We start from the raw sequence: 21,372 nt of genomic DNA on the forward strand, positions 1-21,372 counted from the left end.
CGAGACCAAACATAAAATAAGCAAACTATAGAGAAGATTGAGCAATCTCCTCAAGATACATCTCCACTTCCTGAGGAGTTAGTGATGAGTGAGACCCCCCCACTATTTTAACCATGTTTTACATCAGGAGTGTCCTGGCCAGCTGCATCACTGATTGATATGGAAATTGCAAGGCATCTAACAACATGTCCCCACAAAGGATTGCGAAGATTGCTGAGAGAATCATCGGGATCTCTCTTCCACATATTAGAGATGAGTAGCCAGGTGCCTTAGCATTGTCAGTGCTCCCTCCCATCTGTCCAACCACCTTTTTGACCCACTACCATCAGGCATAGCATTAAGTCAAGAACAGTGGGTGGGAAACAGCTTCTTTCCAGGCCATAATACTACTGACCTTCCTGCCACCACCCAGGTCTCTTCACATACCAAGTACCATTTACATTACACTGTTTACTTATTAACTTCTGTTGTATATACACCTTATCATTTGTTAATTTATTTATGGTAATATTACTTAATGTGTCCTGTTTGTGAGTTATATGTACAGTGTTGTGCACCTTGGTCTGAAAGAATCTTGTCTCGTTTGGCAGTATACATGTACGGTTGAATGACAATAAACTTGAACTTGAATTTTATATTTGAGGTGATAATATAGAATATTGCAGGATATAGCAGAGATAATAAAAAGAAACAAATGTCTGTACTTCTGAGGCTGATGATTCTGGATCAGATTGTTGCTGAATAAACATCTTTTCTCTGCTACTGTTATGGAATCATAAAACAATTACAATCAAATACTGAGTCCATCTAGCTTTCTGTAGACCAACAGAATCACTCACTCTTACTGGAGAATAAAGTTGCAACGTTTGCTGTGTGGCCAGAACTATGTGGCCAGCCTTGTGTTTGCTATTTGCTATGTATCCAATTTATTGGCCTGAATGTGATCTCTGTATTGTCTCTGTACTATTGAACGCATCAGTGCCTTAAGAATGTAGCTAACAGTGAAAGTAATCATGTAGAGATAACAGTGGTAGACAGGATCGTGGAGTGGTGTGATGGTATGGGGACCAGTCAAGACCGGGAAGGGGGACATGTGTTCCAAGGAGGAGACTAGAACAAGTATAAGCTACAGAATAAAATATTGGTGGCAAATCGAGAAGCTAATGTGCTGGTGATAAGCATTGCAAGCGGATAGGGTATGCTAATGTAACTGAGATAGGAGATGGGGTATGCTAATGAATCTAAGATAAGAAATTACTATAAAGAATACTGTGTACTAGGCTCGACGGGCAATTAGTGACACGTTCATTAATTGTCTCAGCTTTTGTTTGCAAATAAAGGCTTATATTTCTCGAAGAATCTTCTGCATCTCCTGGTTATTTCAAGAAATCATGACAAAATTGGCGATCATGGCAGGACCAGAAAGAGACCCGCGGAAAGGAAACTGCAGATTGGGGACACTTCCCAGTCCTCTAGGGACCCCCACAAGGCTAACAGAATTAAGGGTGCACCCAAACAAAAAGTAAGCACTTTTTGCGACAATTTGGACTAAGAATTCTGTTGGTTTTGGGGAGGTCTCAGGGACTCAGAAGTGTGGAACCGCTACCGAAGGGTCTCTTCGGTACAAAGAACCTGGCAGAATTGGGGGTTAACAGGAGGCCCAGAGGATTGATGAGAACACTGCAGCGGGGGTAAGTACGAATAAGCTAATCAGAAGTTAAGTGAAGAAAAATTCCATGTGGTGTTGGTAAGTCCCTGTGGATACCGCTTCATACGAAACGAAGGTCTGAACGGGCAGGGAAAGGAAAAATAGAAAAATCCTCGTGAATACCGCCTTAAGAGATAAGGGTCTGAATAGACGAGGTGCAAAGAGAAAATTCTGTGGATACCGCCCTAGTTAGGGGTCTGCACAGACAGAACAAAATAGGAAACAAGGACAGTCCGATAAATAGTTTAAAGCGCTGGTAGATAGACTAGACATAAGAATTAGAGTAAATAGTATTATTCAGTAAACGAACTGTGAGTCTCTGAAAATACATTAAAGAGAGAACAACATGACAGATAAAGGAATGACAGTAGAGATTCTGAGTAAAAAATTCCCGGTAAGTAAAAGTGAGATCACAAAAACTTCAGAAAAATGAGAAAAAAGTACCAAGAACCTGGTCACAAAATGGCCAAGAGAAGGAACGTTTGATGTAAGCTTGTGCGAAGAAATGGAGGCGCTAATTAAAAATTACAAACCAAAAGATAAATCTAAGAAAAGAGAGCAAAAAAGAGAACAAGAAATGGAAGTGCTAAAACTCTTCAGAACGGAGGAAGAGAGGCTGAGGAGGATAGCTAGGATATTGATTACAAGCGAGGAAGACACTAAGCTGCTGGAGAAACAGCCTGTTAGAGAGAGGAAGGTACAGAGAAGCTGGCTTCAGCTCCATACCTGGATGTGTAAGAAGCAGAAAGGCCCCCTCCCTATTATGAGGAAGGAATCCCTAAGCAGTGCCCCATGCTGACGGGTACAGTAAACGTGCAGGGAGAAGTACAAGTTTGGGATAATGAGGAGGAAAAAAGACAATACGAGAAGAAAAAAGTGGCGATATGGAAGGAGATACATGCAAAGAGAAAAATGAGAGAAGAGATTGAACAGATGAAATACTTGAGAGAGGAAAAGGAGTATGAGGAGTACCCCTTATACCATAGAAATGAACAGACTAGAAAGGAAAGTGGCTTATCAGGGCAGGAAGAACTAAGGGAAGAAGAGGACCCCGGAGAAATTTGTGTGGGAGGCAGTAAAGACATACCCAGAGACGGATGGGGAATCAGGTGAGGAGGAGAGCCAGGGCAGGTGGGAAGAAGGAGGAAGAATGATGCCGTTGTTAGTAAAAGGATCAGGACGTGCAGTATATCCCTTGGGGATCCCAGGACCTAAAAGGGCTGAAAAACACTCCGCCTAATCTACATGAAGGAGCAGGGAAATGGATTACAGCCCTTGAAGAAGAAACGGCGGGACGATTATTGGCTATGGGAGATTTGAAGGCACTATTGATAAGGTTGATGGGAACCTTCAAATTTAATGAACTAATGGAAATGGCTGGCATAATAAACCCGAACGACCCGAGAATTGACGGAGACGGGTTTGACAGAGTGAGGCAGAGGGTATGGCAGGCCCTCAGGAAGATTTATCCACCCAAAGTGGACCCCAAAGCCTTAAAGGGGGATCCACTGGGAGACACTGAAAACCCAGCAGCCTACGTAGAAAACCAGTTGAAAAGGTGGAGACTGGAGACTGAGCAAGAGGTGGAAAATAGCTTATTTATCACCACACTGTTCCGACATAGCATTTTGGATGCAATGCCTCCGCAAGTAAAATCCAAACTGGAGGAAGTGGTTGGGCTGACGTCAATGACCTCACAAGAATTCAGGGACCACTTAGTCCATGCGGTTGAGAAATACCGGAAAGTCAAACGAAGGTTGGCTGAGCAGCAAGAAGAGGTGCAAAGAAAGTTAATACAAATGCAGCTCAAAGAACTCAAAAAGAAGGAAAAAGAGAAAAGCAAAAAGATGCTGCCAGCAACCACCAGTCCGAGTACAGCCATCGAACTGGATGAAGCACCGCTATATGGAGGAACCCATCATACTGTAAGACAAGGGCCAGAAAACCCCTCGCCAATAATCAACGTCTTTGGAGGAGCCCTATCAGGAACAAACTAAATTCAAACAGCCCAGACAGGACTGGAAGTCCCAAGGAGGGGGACAGAGGAGCTATGGGCAGAGGAGACCAATAACGAAACAGGGGCAAAGAGAGATAGAGAGATTGTGCTGGGGATGTAATCAGCCAGGTCATATGAGAAGAGACTGTCCGTTTACACCATGGCCTGTCACACACCAGCAGGAACGGATAAGAAGGGAACTACTGTTTAGCCAAGGATCAGCCCCCACAGGCCCAAGCGGACCTGTGAACCCCTACGCAAGCTATTGGGGTGCCCCAAGAACTCGAGAGGGAAAGGACATTACCCAATGATAACAAGGGAAGCAGAAGAGGAACCCATTGTTCAGGTAATGTTAGAAGGGCAACTGACGCCAATGATGATAGATACTGGAGCCACGTACACTTGTGTACATCCACAGTATGCCCTTCACCTTCCCATGTCAGGAAAGTTTATTAAGACAGTAGGGTTCGCGGGGAAAACACAGTTGACACAGTGCACGGCTCCAGTGCAGTTGAGAATGGGAAATAAAGGAATTGTTTTGCCAGTGCTAGTATCTAAAGGAACTCTGATTAATTTGTTGGGCTGAGTGTGGAAAGAGCAGGGGCTCAATTGATAGTGCAAGAAGACAAGAAGGCTAATGTCTTTTGGATAGGAGACATAACAGATCAGATTCAGGAAACCTGAGAAAAATGGAAAAAGGGCGTGCAGGCTATATTACCCAGGGCTGTAATGCCCAAATCTGAGCTACATTGTACAGTGATTTTTGACGAGACTCAGAACAGGGAGTTAGAGGAGAGATAGCACGTGGAGGCATGTACCCAACAGCACCTGGAAGGGGAGGCTGTGATAATTGGAAAGCAAGGGGCAACTTTACAAGTTAAGTGGAACACCTTTTTAGAAAAATGGTACAGGATACCAGAGGCTGCACCCCACGTAACGCTGTTGGTAAACAAGGGATATCAGTCTAAAGACTTAGGACCCTTAGTTAAGAGTGCTAAAACCGTAACAGTGTGGAGGAAAATCACGCCGGAGGTGTGGATATCAGAAGGCCAGAATTGCATTAAAATAATGGTAAGTGTAGATATGGTAGGGACAATGAAAGAGGTCAAAATAATTCCCCAACCACACATGCCATTGCTGGGAAAGGAGAGAGGCCAGCAGAAAGATAGAAGGTTAGATGAGTTGCCATCTATTCTGTGGTCGCAGCATGACACAGACGTAAGGAAAATAAAAACATCTAGTCTGGTGGAAATAAGGCTGAAAAAAGGGAGCAATTCCACCCGGAGACCACAATACCCTCTAAGACCAGAAGCAGAAGAGGGAATAGCATCAACAGTGCAGGGGTTGCTTGAAGCAGGAGTGCTTAAAAGAACAAACAGTCCATGCAATACCCCGTTGCTACTGGTCTTAAAAGCAGATAAATCTAAATGGAGATTGATGCAGGATTTGAGAGCGGTAAATGACATGGTGGAGGACTAACCAGCGGTAGTCCCCAACCCACACACACTTTTGACTAATGTTCCGCCAGAAGCAAGTTACTTTTCAGTGATTGATTTGTGTTCGGCTTTCTTCAGCATTCCTGTGGCCGACCAGTGTCAGTATCTGTTTGCATTTACTTACAGAGGTGCTCAGTATACCTATACCAGAATGCCACAAGGGTTAAAGCATTCACCACATGTTTGAAATCAGGTGTTAAAGGCAGACCTAGATAGAGGGCATACCATTGGGAAGTACATTGTTACAGTATGTGGATGACCTGTTGATTTGCTCCCACAGCAAGGAACAGTGTGAGCAGGACACAATAACTCTGTTAAAGAAGCTGGCGCACGGAGGACATAAATAGTGCGCGCTGCAACCAAAAAATTTCTGATGCTCGTGGCCATTACTGAACCAAGCTTAGTGGAGAAAGAAGCACTGAAGAAGTATTGTTACAGCCTACAACGTCTGCAGGATGAACAAGAGCAAAACAACAGTGTGGGAGTAGATTGTAAGGGCTACTGAGTTTTTTTTCGCTGTCTCAGATACAAAGGGACAGGTTTTTGACTCAGCGGCCTAGGATAACAGGGAGAGAACACTTTGAGGTCTTGGCGCAGAAAATTATAGTTTAACCCGAAATTTGGGAATAAGTGCTGGACTTTATTGGGGCTTTTGTGCACTGACTCTTAGTCTTCTTTCTCTGTGTGAGACCCTATGGGTCTCAAAGGGGAGATTATATTGGAGAATAAAGTTGCAACATTTGCTGTGTGGCCAGAACTATGTGGCCAGCCTTGTGTTTGCTATTTGCTATGTATCCAATTTATTGGCCAGAATATGATCTCTGTATTGTCTCTGTACTATTGAACGCATCGGTGCCTTAAGAATGTAGCTAACAGTGAAAGCAAGCATGTAGCGATAACGGTGGTAGACAGGATCGTGGAGTGGTGTGATGGTATGGGGACCAGTCAAGGCCGGGAAGGGGGACATGTGTTCCAGGGAGTAGACTAGAGCAAGTATGGGCTATGGAGTGGTGTGATGATATGGGGACCAGTCAAGGCCGGGAAGGGGGACATGTGTTCCAAGGAGGTGACTAGAGCAAGTATAAGCTACAGAACAAAATATTGGTGGCGAATCAAGAAGCTAATGTGCTGGTGATTAGCATTGCAAGCGGATAGGGTATGCTAATGTAACTGAGATAGGAGATGGGGCATGCTAATGAAACTAAGATAAGAAATTACTGTAAAAAACACTGTGTACTAGGCTCGGCAGGCAATTAGGGACACGTTCATTAATTGTCTCAGCTTTTGTTTGCAAATAAAGGCTTAAATTTCTTGAAGAATCTTCTGCGTCTCCTGGTTATTTCAAGAAACCACAACACTCTTTGCCCACAGCCCAGCAAATTTATTTTTTTTAAAATACATCCTCGTTGTATATAAGCTGTTCTGTAACATGTAACATCAACAGAATCAAGTCAACCTGAAATGAAATTTGATGCTAAATGAGCAATTGTGTACTTAAACCAAATTCAATAAGATTTTTGAACTGTTACTTGATATTTGATTGTGAATACACCAACACTCACCATTTAATTCGTTTGCTTTATATTGAGGCAATACTAACAGAGCATTTTTTCACTTTAAAGGATATGTAAAGGAAATGGTCTCCCAATTTATGATGGGTCTCACAAATGTAGAGGAGGCCACATTGGGAGCACCAGTCACAATAGATAACCGCAGCAAATTTGCTGGTAAAGTATTACCTCACCTGGAAGGACTGCCTGGTGCCCTGAATGAAGGTAAGGGAGGAGGTATATGGGCAGGTATAACTTTTAAGCTGTTTGCAGGGAGAAGTGCCAGGAGGATGATTAATGGTGAGGGATGAATAAACAAAGGAATCTCAGAGGGGGCAATCCTTGCAAAAGTCAGAGGGGGTGGGGTAAAGATATGTTTTGTGGTAGGATCCTTTGGAGATGATGGAAGTTGCAGAGGATAATACATCTAATGTGATTCTTCGTAGTATCATAATCATTACATGAGTTCAATTCGATTTTTTTAAAGTTATCAATATGATCTTTTATTCTTTAAAAATATAGAAAGACTGGCAAATTACTCTGGTTTACACTTGTAATTAAACCAAAGTATCCTTTGTCATGCCTGGTTTATTCTTTCCCTTGCTGGTGAATAGCAGTCTGGTATAGCAGTTGTCAGGGAGTGTTCTCCAGTTATTTGAATATCACAGATATTAATTCAAGCTAGAACCAGTCATCAGTTCTTAATGTGGATTGTAAATTGCAAGTAGTAAATAGAAGTTAAAAGCATGCTTTTGCACTGTCTGTGCAGCACAGACTGACCACAGACTACAAGATATGGCTTGCAAAATAGTGACCATAGTACATTCACATATGCATCAGCCAAATATTAAGGCAATAACATTTGTTAATTATATTATGTTAATCATGTCATGGCCATGTTAATTGGCTTGCATCACACCAGGCAACATTCATCATTGTGACTGAGTTCAAGCTGGCAGACCCAACTGATGTTGTCACTTAGCATATCAGTTATGGTCACAGGTATAGTTGTAATCAATAGCTGATCTATTGCGTACCCTGGCATCTGGCTGTCTGTCTTCAGAAGTTTTTAATTATCTGTGTTAACAGGGGTGTTTGAACGTTCAAAAGTGGTCTCCCACTGTAGATATATAATTCAAAGGAAGCAGTGTCAACCCAAGGTATTGAACAAAACAATGTTATTGTAACTATTGAGGTTATATTGAACCATCTGCTGTTAAGGGTTTGATCTTAAGGGTATAAAAATGTAATGTACCTCTGGGTTTGTGAACCTCTACCAAGAGTGTCTCCAGATGAATACCTGCTTGTTGTGATGAATAAAGTCTTCTATATCACTAGCTTTGGTGTACCTACGGTGACTTTGATCACAGTCACAATATTTGGGGGTTCATCTGGGATACATTTGTGACTCGCTGTGTGACCATTGACTTCAGCAATCTAAGGGGATGAGTTTTTTTTTAAAGTAGCACCCACACATAGATCTGTTTATTTGGCCATGGGATCACAAAATATCAAAGGACACAGCTGAACTGGTAGATATAAAAATGTAGCGTGCATGTATGTTTCTGTGTTTCGTGTAAGGGACCAACTTCCAGACAGCACTGGGCATTTTGTTGAGATAGGGCTACCTGTTGTGAAGATTGATTACTGACCTTTAGGGACACCAGAAGGTGTGTGTATACTTGTTAACTGGGTGACGGATTAAGAGTAGCATGGCTACTGAGATCACTTGGGTAGTATGACCATTCAGGATGTCAGAAGGTGCGGATATACTTGTCGTGACTGACTGTCTGTCGGAAAGCCTGAGAATCAAAGCTCAAGACAGGCAATGGTGCAGAAATATTTAACTTTCAACATAAAAGGGATACAGCAACATCGTGGGCTCAATTATGAAGAGGGGGAGAGCTTACAGAGTGCATTCAGATTCAGTTTATTGTCATTTATAAACCACAAATACAATTCAGTTAAAAAATGAGACAACATTCTCTGGAATGATATCATGAAAAAGCACAAAACAGACCACACAAGAAAAATCACATAACTTTTGGTAATCCCCAATCCATACTCCATAAGGGTTCTGAGTTGGATGATCAGCCATGATCATACTGAATGGTGGTGCAGGCTCGAAGGGCCGAATGGCCTACTCCTGCACCTATTTTCTATGTTTCTATAAACTTTAGAAGATTGAAAGGGGAATGGACAAAGCCATGTAGGTTAAGACCTGGAGCCCGGAGGAACATTGACAGTGGTGAAAAAGCCAATCAAAAAGGAGGGGAGATAAAACAGCAGTCATTATATGTTATGTATGTTTGTTGGAGGGAAAAAGTGGCTGGAATCACAAAGTGTACAAAGAGCAGAACTACCAAAGGAAAGGGAGAAATACAGCGAACAGTGAGGCAGTGTACAGGGAAAATTGGACAGATTGGGGGACAGTTAAAATGTTTACGGAGAGGGACATGAGTGAAAACAAATAGAGTAATGCAAGAATGAATTAGTCAGAGATCTGGGTAGACTGAAAGATGAATGGGATAAAGCCCAATAGGTCGGTGCTCGCTGGGGAGCAGCCATGGGGGTAACTGCTGAGGAAGGTGATGAGGTAAATTTGCAGAGGCTAGAACAAGGAGTTGACAAGTGGAAAAGTACCCATAAATAGAAGAGGTTATACCCAGTGCTGCCTGTCAGAAAGGCACATGTAGAGACCAAACAATGATAGGCTCAGAACCCCGATGAACCCAGCCAGCCACTTACAATGGTTTGTTACTGCTGTGCCCTTTCAGAACTTGGTCGGAGGCAATGTCTCAAGAAGGAAAAATAGTGTAGACTGCCACACTCCAAGACAATCAGAAACCACAGCAGATTTTTTTCAACCACATTGACCACTGATCAGATTATAGAACTAGTAAAGACAGCATTGGAGACAGCTGTTGGCAGCCTCCAATGCAAGTACTTGTCACCCACAGATGCACACAAGAGCTTTTATAGGGGGCCAGCAATGTGATAATGTTAATTGACAAAGGAGTTTCAGTATCCATAACTGGCCTACCCTTGCCCATGACTGGGGAGGCTATTTATCTTCGAGGTGTAGGAAGGGGAAAACAGTGAGGGCAGTAAAAAGTGAGCCTTTGGCACTTGAGATACAGGAGTTGCACTTTTCAGTGCATTTCTGGGTTTGCTCAAACAATGAAGGTGCTATCCCAGGGATAGATGCACTTAGTAAGACAGGTACTGTCATAGATTCAGTCACAGGACAAGTCAGGGTCAGCAAACACATAAGATTCACAGTCATCTGTAATGAGTTTGTGTGCCCACTCTATGCAATGCATAAGTATTCTGTCAGTGCTCTAATTTCTTCTCACAGTCCAAAGACATCAGTTAGGAGGTTATTTGGTCATTGTAAATTGTCCCATGATTAGGCTAGGGTTAAATCGGTGGGTTGCTGGGCAGTGTGGATCGAAGGAACTGAAGGGCCTGTTTTGCGCTGTATCTTTAAATAAATATTTTTTAAAAACAAATATAGGGCATTGTCAACATACCAACTGAGTTTTACTTCTTTTGCAGATAACTTTGCAGAGCTGAGAAATAGTCACAGTTTGTGTTTCATAAATTGTAAATGATGAGTCATTCAGGTCGTTCCTGCCTTGTAGAATGCAAATGTGGAATGTTCTTGAAGTCCAACATGAGTTAAGTGAAATGCAAATAAGTATTCGCTACTGAGGACTGCAGGGAGAAGGCTGAACAAGTGAGTCAGCCCACTAACAACCTCATTACAGGAAACTTAAAATAATGACCATCAACCTGTTCGAAGCAGGCCTGCAGGGGAGAAGGAATGGGAACACAAATGCAGAAGACTAAGAGGGCATTACAGCAAGCAGTGAATAATGTGTTAAAGTATACTGGTAGGAAGAACATAAGAAATAGGAGCAGGAGTAGGCCATCTGCCCCAGTGAGCCTGCTCCGCCATTCAATAAGATCATGGCTGATCTAGCAATGGACTCATCTCCATCTACCTGCCTTTTACCCTTAATTTCCCTACTATGCAAAAATCTATCCAACCTTGTCTTAAATATATTTACTGTTTCATTGGGCATTGGGTAGCAGTTTTTATTAAGTGTGGTTCTTGAAGGTAAGATTAGCTACATAGATTAGAATAGAAAGATATTGGGAAACTAGATGGGAAGGAATCCGAGTTATGGCAGAGACATCAAGTCCCATGACCCTGATGGGGAGGCAGACTGAGAAAGAGAAGAAATTGGACACAGTGTTTGAAGACAGCGGCTCCAGCCTGAATGGGGAATGAGCTGGACCCTTTCATTATCAGGTCCAGCAATCAAATGCAGCTTGCAGCTACTTAAATAGACACCACCTCAAACCCTCCTGTAGATTGATCAGGACTGAGTAGACTGGTTGTCAGATTACTCTCATAACCTTCTGTCATGGCATGGAGTGTGAACTGTTAGCTGTGAACCTGAAATTAAGTAACCTTGCTGGTGACCCCTGCCCAACTGATAGCCACTGCGGATAGTTTAGCTATCAAAGATTAATGGGGCAAAGATAAGGATGTGATTAAAGTGGCATGAGCCAGCAGCGATGGAGAAAACAAGCATGCGAATGTCAAAGCCGAATTTTAAATGCTGATTGAAACCATGAAGACAAGTGGAGGATGTGAGCAAATTTCTGAAGTATTTTATTGCAATCTCTGGTTAGTCTTGTAGATGTCCAATTAGGGATGACAGGTAGTGCAAATGGAGGTTGATAGGAACATGATTGGTCATTAATTGGAAAGGATCTGAAATGAAGGGCATTTTCGCTGCCCTACTTAATTAGATCCTCCTCAACGTTTGGCCTTCCTGGGATAGATTTCTTTCCGGGGGATAAGGGGAGGGTATGTTAGGGTGTATTCTGGAGTTATGTGAATATAACAGATATTAATTCTAGCAAGAACCAGTCTTCAATTTTAATGTGGGTTATAAAATGCAACAATAAATTGAATTTAAAAGCACACCTTTGCACTGTTTGTAGAGCACAGGCTGCTCACAGTTCAAGAGATATGGTTTGCAAAATGGTGACCATGAGGCATCCACATATGTGTCAGCCAAACATAGAGACAATGAGGTTATGTTAATAGGCTTGCATTGAGCCAGGCAACATGGGCTAAGTTATTTGCACCGTTATGACTGAGTTCAAGCTGGCAGACCAGGCTGATGTTGTCACTTAGCATATCAAAGATGGTCACAGGTATAATGACAATCAATAACTGATCTGTGTGTACACTGCTGTCTGGTTCTCTATCTTCAGAAGTTTTTAGAATATCTGTGTTAGCAGAAGTGTCTCTCATGATAGATATGCAATTCAAAAGAAGCAGTGTCAACCCAAAATATGGAAGTAAACACTGGCAACACCAGAGATTTTTTTCTTGCTGATGATACAGTGGGGCTGATTTATTCCAAGATGGTGCTGAGGGATGTACTGTATGGTAATATGTATTCACAACGCCAGATGCGTGGCATTCAAAAGTCAGTTTCAAGTATTATGTGTCTACGATAAATGCTTCTGTTGACTCACAAGCAACAGCAATTGATAGATCTAATATAGAAGTGAACTGTGACAGTGTCAATAGCATTGGAGACAACCCAGGGTACACAGCATAAACAAACAAACCAGCAGAGCATCTGACTCACAGTGCACAACATGAATCACGCTCCAATCCCACAATCAGCGTCAAATGTGAGCTTTTCAACTGAAAAACACATTAACCCACAATGTCCACTGCTATTTGCATTACATAGACAGACAATGCCAAAAGATATACAGTTATTAAAGTCAAATAAGACAAGCAACAGATGCAAGGCTTTACCAGGAGTTGGACAAATTGTACTCTGACTCTGCTATACCTCAATTAATACGGCTACAGAATTTAAAACAAAAATCAACAGAATCACCACTTGGAAGTCTAAGCAAAACCAGTAGGTTTAATAGCAGTAAATGTAATATTTTAGGATTTGCAGGAAACATAAGGACTATGGGGTATCCACCACAAAATAATAATTATAATCAGCATTTGTCTAGGCCCGAATTTTTTTTAAATCAACCGCACTCGCCATTGATGTTTTCCGAGGAGCACAATCCATCTGTTGTTGTGATTGGTGATGAAAGCATCAATGATTTTCTGGATGTCAAGTGCCTGTGGCCAACAGTTGCTCTTCTGAGCATTGCAGCTGCTATTCCTTGGGTAGTTTTTCAGGCGACTGAGGCAAGAGAAACTCCATTCGCATGAGGCACATGTCACAGGCAGAGTCAGTGATATGCAGATTAGCTTGTATAAATCTATAAATGCATTGCGATAGAGTTTCATTAGAGCTAGAAATTCCACTGTGTCATTCACTGTCTGTCCTTGCTTTTGTTTTGTTTCCAGCAGACGCTGAACCTGATGTAGTTCTGCAGTCAGGTTCACTTCCGTCACTCCTTAGTATTGGACCATTGGCTTGTCTAGGAAGAGTTTGTGTTTGGGACTCAATGCTGAGACTCCAGTCAGGACAGCCCCGGTCTCCATTGTGAACCATCTTTTCATTTCAGTCGTAAGTCTGTCTATAACCGGATAGAAATAGTGCTTGCGAAAGTCATCAGAGGATGTAACAGGCGTGCATTTCAGTTTGGGCCTCGACAACAAAATAACGCAAAGGTAATGCTACAGTTGTAATGGGGGATTTCAACACGCAGGTAGACTGGAAAAATCAGGTTGGTACTGGACCCCAAGAAAGAGAGTTTCTTGGAGTGCCTCCAAGATGGATTCTTAGAGCAGCTTGTACTGGAGCCTACCAGGGAGAAGGCAATTCTGGATCTAGTTTTGTGTAATGAACCGGATTTGATAATGGAACTCAAAGTAAAGGAGCCATTAGGAGGTAGTGACCATAATATGATAAGTTTTAATCTACAATTTGAGAGGGAGAAGGTAAAATCGGAAGTGTCAGTAGTACAGTTGAATTATGGGGACTATGGAGCCATGAGGGAGGAACTAGCCAAAGTTGACTGGAAGGATACCCTAGCAGGGATGACAGTGGAACAACAATGGCAGCTATTTCTGGGAATAATACAGAAAGTGCAGGATCAGTTCATTCCAAAGAGGAAGAAAGATTCTAAGGGGAGTAGGGGGCGACCATGGCTGACAAGGGAAATCAAGGACAGTGTAAAAATAAAAGAGCAGAAGTATAACATAGCAAAGATGAGTGGGAAGCCAGAGGATTAGGAAACTTTTGAAGAGCAACAGAAGATTACTAAAAAGGCAATATGGGGAGAAAAGATGAGGTACGAAGGTAAGCTAACCAAGAATATAAAGGAGGATATTAAAAGCTTCTTTAGGTATGTGAAAAGGAAAAAATTAGTTAAGACCAAAGTTGGGCCCTTGACGGCAGAAACAGGTGAATTTATTATAGGGAACAAGGAAATGGCAGATGAGATGAACAGGTACTTTGGATCTGTCTTCACTAAGGGAAGACACAGACAATCTCCCAGATGTAATAGTGGCCAGAGGACTAGGGTAACAGAGGAACTGAAGGATATTCACATTAGGCAGAAAATGGTGTTGAGTAGACTGATGGGACTGAAGGCTGATAAATCTCCAGGGCCTGATGATCTGCATCCCAGGGTACTTAAGGAGGTGGCTTTAGAAATCATGGATGCATTGGTAATCATTTTCCAATGTTCTATAGATTCAGGATCAGTTCCTGAGGATAGCAGGATAGCTAATTTCATCCCACTTTTTAAGAAAGGAGGGAGAGAGAAAACAGGGAATTATAGACCAGTTAGCCTGGCATCAGTGGTAGGGAAGATGCTAGAGTCAAGTATAAAAGATGAAATAACAGCACATTGGCTAGCAGTAACAGGATCAGTCCGAGTCAGCATGGATTTACGAAGGGGAAATCATGCTCAACTAATCTTCTGGAATCTTTTGAGGATGTAACTATGAAAATGGACAAGGGAGAGCCAGTGGATGTAGTGTACCTGGACTTTCAGAAAGCCTTTGATAAGGTCCCACATAGGAGATTAGTGGGCAAAATTAATGCACATGGTATTGGGGGTAGGGTACTAACATGGATAGAAAATTGGTTGGCAGATAGGAAACAGAGTAGGGATTAATGAGCCCTTTTCAGGCAGTGATAAGTGGGATACCGCAAGGCTCAGTGCTGGGACCTCAGCTATTTACAATATACATTAATGATTTAGATGAAGGGATTAAAAGTAACATTAGCAAATTTGCAGATGACACAAAGCTGGGTGGCAGCGTGAAATATGAGCAGGGTGTTAGGAGAATGCAGGGTGACTTGGACAGGGGTGAGTGGGCAGATGCATGGCAGATGCAGTTTAATGTGGATAATTGTGAGGTTATCCACTTTGGTGGCAAGAACAGGAAGGCAGATTACTATCTAAATGGTGTCAAGTTAGGAAAAGGGGAAGTACAATGAGATTTTAGGTGTCCTTGTTCATCAGTCACTGAAAGTAAACATGCAGGTACAACAGGCAGTGAAGAAAGCTAATGCCATGTTGGCCTTCATAATAAGGGGAGTTGAGTATAGGAGCAAAGAGGTCATTCTGCAGTTGTACAGGGCTCTGGTGAGACCACACCTGGAGAAATGTGTTCAGTTTTGGTCTCCAGATTTGAGGAAGGACATTCTTGCTATTGAGGGAGTGCAGCGTAGGTTCACGAGGTTGATTCCCGGCATGGTGGGACTGTCATATGTTGAAAGATTGGAGCGACTGGGCTTGAATACACTGGAATTTAGAAGGATGAGAGGGGATCTGATTGAAACATATAAGATTATTAAGGGATTGGACAAGCTCGAGGCAGGAAACATGTTCCTGATGTTGGGGGTGTCCAGAACCAGAGACCACAGTTTAAGAATAAGGGGTAGGCCATTTAGAACAGTGTTGAGGAAAAACTTTTTCACCCAGAGAGTTGTGGATCTATGGAATGCCCTGCCTCAGTAGGCAGTGGAGGCCAATTCTCTGGATGCTTTCAAGAAAGAGTTAGATAGAGCTCTTAAAGATAGCAGAGTCAAAGGATACGGGGAGAAGGCAGGAATGGGTTACTGATGGTGGATGACCAGCCATGAATGGCGGTGCTGGCTCGAAGGGCCAATTAGCCTACTCCTGCACCTATTGTCTATTGTCCATAAAATCATGCAGACGGCGGGGTGGCTGAGCGTGTCTCCTTTCATGTGCTCTGCTCTGTATACCAGCCTTGACGCACAGGTCCCTAGCTCTGGCCTGAATTTCACTCTGTGATTCCTCTCTCCGTTTTGCTGAGAGTGCTTCGATAACAGACTGAGTCAAGTCCACAGCGGATGAAAGCTCCGAACTGGGAGATTGTAGCTGGTCTGACATGAACTTGGTAACTTGGAATAAATCTTCAAACAGAGTGAGAAGTAAAGCAAACTGCTCGTCAATCAGTTCATTTACAGCTCTGGCCTCCGTCTTCCTCTGTGAATTTGGTTGACCCATAATATCCTGTAGTGTAGCTAGAATGGCAGGGAGTGATTTCCTTATAGCCCTCAAAGTTGTATACTGCCATGCCCAGCGTCTATCTGACAATTTCTTCAACTCCATGGGCTGTGCAGTTGATTCCAGTTCTCTCTGTTTCTTCATGAAAAGATCGTGGGCAACAGAGTTTGAAAAGAAGTTGTAAAGCAGCTGCACAGTTTCAAAAAAACTCACCCGCTTGTTGTACATTGCTCACAACATCCACTAAAACAAGGTTAAGTCTGTGACCATGGCAGTGTATATATAATGCCCATGGGACATCCTTCCTGAACCTCTCTTGTACCCCATTATTGCACCCGGACATCACTGCTGCCCCGTCATAACACTGACCTATACACACGTTCATATCACTAACACAGTGGGCAAGTGTCTGTTCAACGCTTTTAAGAAGCGACTCTGCATCCAACCCTTCTGCTGGAGTGAAGTGCAAGAATTCTTCAAGCACTGTTTCATTATTCAAATACCGCACCACCACTGATATTTGCTCTTTTTTACTCAAGTCTTTACTTTCATCTGCCACGATGGCAAAATGTCCAGCCTCCTTGATCTCTATACTTATTTGAGATCTGATCAGCTCTGCCATAATATCCATAATCTCATTTTGGATATCGTGATGGGTGTTTTTTTGCATTTTCCAGGATTGTCCTCTTTTTTGGCTACAGTCTTATCAAACTGCACAATTACACTGAGCAACTCAACAAAGTTTCACCTGTTGCCAGATCCATCACCCTCCTGGTGTCCTCGCTGGACAATGCCTTCGCACGCAGTATAGCGTAGAGACTCAACCACTGCTCTCATAGACTCATGATTTTCTTGGACAATCTTTGCATGTCCTTTATCAGGCGTATTTCCCAATCTCGAACTGTCTTGTTTTCTCAATCTGAATTCAGCCCATGCCTCCATAGCAAACTTATGAGCTGTACTCGCATGGTGTAGTTGTTGTAGCTGTTGTAGTTTTCCGCCAGTTGCAGTAACCGGTGACAGTGAAGGTAGACTCAGAATGGAACCCATATCCTCCACACAGGAAATGCCTACATGCAAAGCGGAACGTAGTATCTTTAATGGTAGAATATTCCAGCCAGGAGTACAGGTCAAACCAGCCCTGAATAAAACTCCTTTGCTGATTGCCAAACTATTGCGAAGGGTATTTTTTCAATGCTGGCCGACAGGGTCCTTCCTCAGGCTGCTGGCTAACATCGCTAACAGTATTCCCACTAGCACTAAGAGCAGCTTCATCCACGTTCTCTTCCAAATCCCATTCCATTTCTTGTTCCTCTGCTTCGCCCTCATACTCTCTCGATGAACTGCTATCGTCCTCATCCCCACGTGCTTCTTTCTGCATGTCACTTTCAATTAGACAGGCTCGGGCTGAGACATCACTGATTCCTCTGGATGAGGTCATTTTCTCACTAAAAATCAATCCACTTTTCACGCCGGCCAAAATAATGCACGTGCCAGGCCCAAGCTAGCTTGTAAAAGCACAATGTGTGTGTGTGGCATCCGTCAGTCTCGCGAAACCATGGATCTGTGCCTGGATCCTGTACAATGTATATACTATCAATCTCTCGCGTGAGTGACATCACCACCTCAAGTGATCTTAGATCAGCTTAACTGATCTGAGTGAGGACAACAATGGCAAGACATTGACAACGAATGAATAAGCAGAAGTGTAGAGTGGATCTGACCTTAGACCAGCACAGAGTTTATAACTTTATTGCTACATGGGTGCTCTGGTAATTGGGGGTGCTGTTTCACTAGATCAACTGGAGAAACAAGCTGTATTCAAAACTATACAGAGAAAGCAGCTGCAATTTGTATGTCAAATTTCAGTTAATTTCTTGATGGTGCTATTGTAATTTCTGCTGGTGCTATAACACCAGCAAGCACCACCTCAGCACCTCCACTGGAAGTAAACAATGTCATTGTAACTGAAAGGCAATTCCTTTGCTTGCATCTTTGGAAACAGCTCCATTTCTGTCTTTGATATCTCTTTTTTTCCCTTTTCAAGGTTCTTTTGAAGACCCTGACCTGCAGTTACACTCTGACTTCACAGGACAATTTACAACGACCAGTAAACCCACAAATAGATATGTACTTGAAATGCTGGAGGAAACGGAGCACCTGGAAGAAACATGCGTTTATATGGAGGACATATAAACTCAATGCAGACTGAGCTGAACTCTGAACTCTGACATCCTGAGCTGTAATAGCATTGCACTAAATGCTACACTACCGTGGCACCCTGTGTATTGGGGAACTATTCACTCAAGGAACTCGCTCATCTAGGTTGACTGCACACTATCAGTAAACTATCCTTGTTGCACATTATTATACCCTTGCCTCGCTGTAACTTCCACCCCATGGCAAAAAGATTGCAAGTTGACTCACCTAAAGTCACTTTGGAGATTTTTGCAAACTGCCTCCAAAGGTCACTGAAGCAAACTGCAGAAGTGAGTCTCAAGCTGCTGAGGTATTCAGCTAGCAGCTGTCCAAATGAACATGATCAACAAATAAAATCACACCCAGTAAATCTTGGGCTTCAGCCACTTAATGTGTAACCTGTGGTGTCAGAATGAACTGTGTGTCAACTATTCAGTTCATGCAGAATTGTCATTGTTTCACAATTTATTTGTGGAGAGCATTGAAATGTCGACAGCGCTTCTCCCTATAGATGCTGCCTGGCCTGCTCTGTTCCACCAGCATTTTGTGTGTGTTGTTGTTTGAGTTCCTTTCATTCATTTGTTGTATTTTATTAACTATTTTCCTGTTACTTGAGTGCAAACTAACTGTCAAAATAGACCTGTTGCAAACAGTAAACACAATTGCAATGATTTGAGTGGTGTAGTTTTACTTTGTGTGAGGTTGAATGCAGATTTTGGATCTTCTAGCACATGTCACATATTATTTAGCATGCCCTATTTTAAATATGTAGATCAGCAATTATGCAACCGAAGGACTAATTTCAGAACTCACAAGCAAGCACCGATATCATTGTACAGCTTTCAATACCTACAAATGTCGTAACTAAAAACACAGCCACAGAATGACGTAAAGCAAAGGTAGAGAAGCAGACTTAGAATCAGGTTTATTATCACCCACATGTGTCATGAAAGTTGTTAACTTAGCAGCAGCAGTACAATGCAATAGATAACACAGAAGAAAAAATAATAAATAAAATCAATTACAGTATATGTATATTAAATAGTTTAAAAATTGTGTAAAAACCAATATAATATATATTAACAAAGTGAGGTAGTGTTCATGGGTTCAATGTTTAGTTTAGAATTGGACGGCAAAGGGGAGGAAGCAGTTCCTGAATTGCTGAGTGTGTGCCTTCAGGCTTCTGTATCTCCTACCTGGTGGTAACATTGAGAAAAGGGCATGCCTTGGGAGCTGGGGGTCTTTAACAATGGATGCTGCCTTTCTGAAACAGCTCTCCTTGAAGATGTCCTGGGTACTTTGTAGGCTAGTACCCAATGTGGAGCCGACTAAATTTATGACCCTCTGCAGCTTCTTTCGATCCTGTGCAGTAGCACCCTCCCCCCCCCCACCCCATAGCAGACAGTGATGCAACCTGTGAGAATGCACTCCACAGTACATCTTTAGAAGTTATTGAGTGTTTTTGTTGACATCCCAAATCTCTTCAAACTCCTAATGAAGTATAGCCGCTCTCTTGCCTTCTTTATAGCTGTATTGATATGTTGGGACCAGGTTAGGTCCTCAGAGATCTTGACACCCAGGAACTTAAAACTGTTCACTCTCTCCACTTCTGATCCCTCTATGGGGGTTTGTATGTGTTCCTTCGTCTTACCCTTCCTGAAGTCCACAATCAGCTCTTTTGTCTTACTGACATTGAGTGCAAGGTTGGTGCTCTGACACTGCTCCACTAGTTGGCATATCTCACTCCTGTACGCCCTCTCATCACCCCCATAGATTCTACCAACAATGCTTGTATTATCAGCAAATTTACAGGTGGTATTTGAGCTATGGCTAGCTGCACTGTTATGGGTATAGGGAGAGTAGAAAAATGGGCTAAGCACACATCACTGAAGTGCACCAGTGTTGATTGTAAGTGAAGAGGAGATATTGTCACTAATCCGCACAGATTGTGGTCTTCCGGTTAGCAAGTCCAGGATCTAATTGCAGCAGAGGTTACAGAGGTCCTGTAATCAGGATATCAGGATAGTGGGAATGATGGTGTTAAATGCTGAGTTATAGTTGATGAACAGCATCCTGACATAGGTGTTTGTATTGACCAGGTGGTCTAAGAAGCATACTGTATGTAATGCATATTCTCACCCACTTACTCAGCTTGTTCATGTTCTCCTGAAATGACATTGCATCCTTTTCATACTCACAATTCCAAATTAAACCTTAAAATTTTGAAAATTTTATAAGTGTTAATCAAACTCAAATAATTCAAAAACAAGCTTGTTATCATCTTGACTTTTGTCTCTTGCTTGTGATTCTTTTCATGGAGATAAAGAGCCACTTGTTTCTCCATCAGCCAGGTTCCCTGCTTAGCTTCTGGTATGTTGCTGCTAATTCAAACCAAAGAATCATACAGCATAGAAATAGGCCCTTCAGCCCATCTTGTTTATGCCAAAAAATTATTCTGCTGAGTCCCATCAACCTGCTCCCAAACTATAGACATCCACACCCATCCCAATCATGTGCCTATTCAAGTTCAAGTTCAGTTTATCGTTGTTTTCAACCATACACATACATACCACCAAATGAAGCAATGTTCTTTTGAACCAAGGTGCACAACACATTATACATAAGGTAATATTGCCACAAATTTCAGATGTGTTAAGGAGTGCATGGACCAGTAATTGTAAAGCCATGGATGATTTGGAGCAGAAAATGGGCTGATACAGGAACAAAGTCAGGGAATATTGTGAAGGGAGAAATAATCAGTCCTGGTGATAGCATGACTATGTAGATAAAGCAAATAAACAGAAAGCACCACACATGCAATGTGGCATTAAAATTTATGTCTGATAGCTTCCCATTAGTTTAAAAAATTAGCCTCTCTTCCGTGACAAGTTTTCTAGAGTGCTGTCCAACAAATATAACGAAGAAGGT

General features: G+C 42.4%; 1 long non-coding RNA gene across 2 annotated transcripts in view; it reads left to right on the top strand.

The window, feature by feature from the left end:
• LOC132398464 (uncharacterized) overlaps positions 1-19,105 on the top strand; it is a 56,117-nt gene extending 37,012 nt beyond the window's left edge. The window contains exons 3-4 of one of the 2 annotated variants that reach the window (XR_009513666.1): positions 13,163-13,325; positions 18,293-19,105. This is a non-coding gene — a long non-coding RNA (uncharacterized LOC132398464). Of the gene's footprint in view, positions 1-1,321; positions 6,557-13,162; positions 13,326-18,292 lie in introns of those variants that run through there. The other variant, XR_009513665.1, reaches the window with a different exon arrangement.
• The last annotated feature ends 2,267 nt before the right edge of the window (positions 19,106-21,372 follow it).

The sequence above is a fragment of the Hypanus sabinus genome, chromosome 8, assembly GCF_030144855.1.
Source record: "Hypanus sabinus isolate sHypSab1 chromosome 8, sHypSab1.hap1, whole genome shotgun sequence".
Lineage (NCBI taxonomy): Eukaryota > Metazoa > Chordata > Chondrichthyes > Myliobatiformes > Dasyatidae > Hypanus > Hypanus sabinus.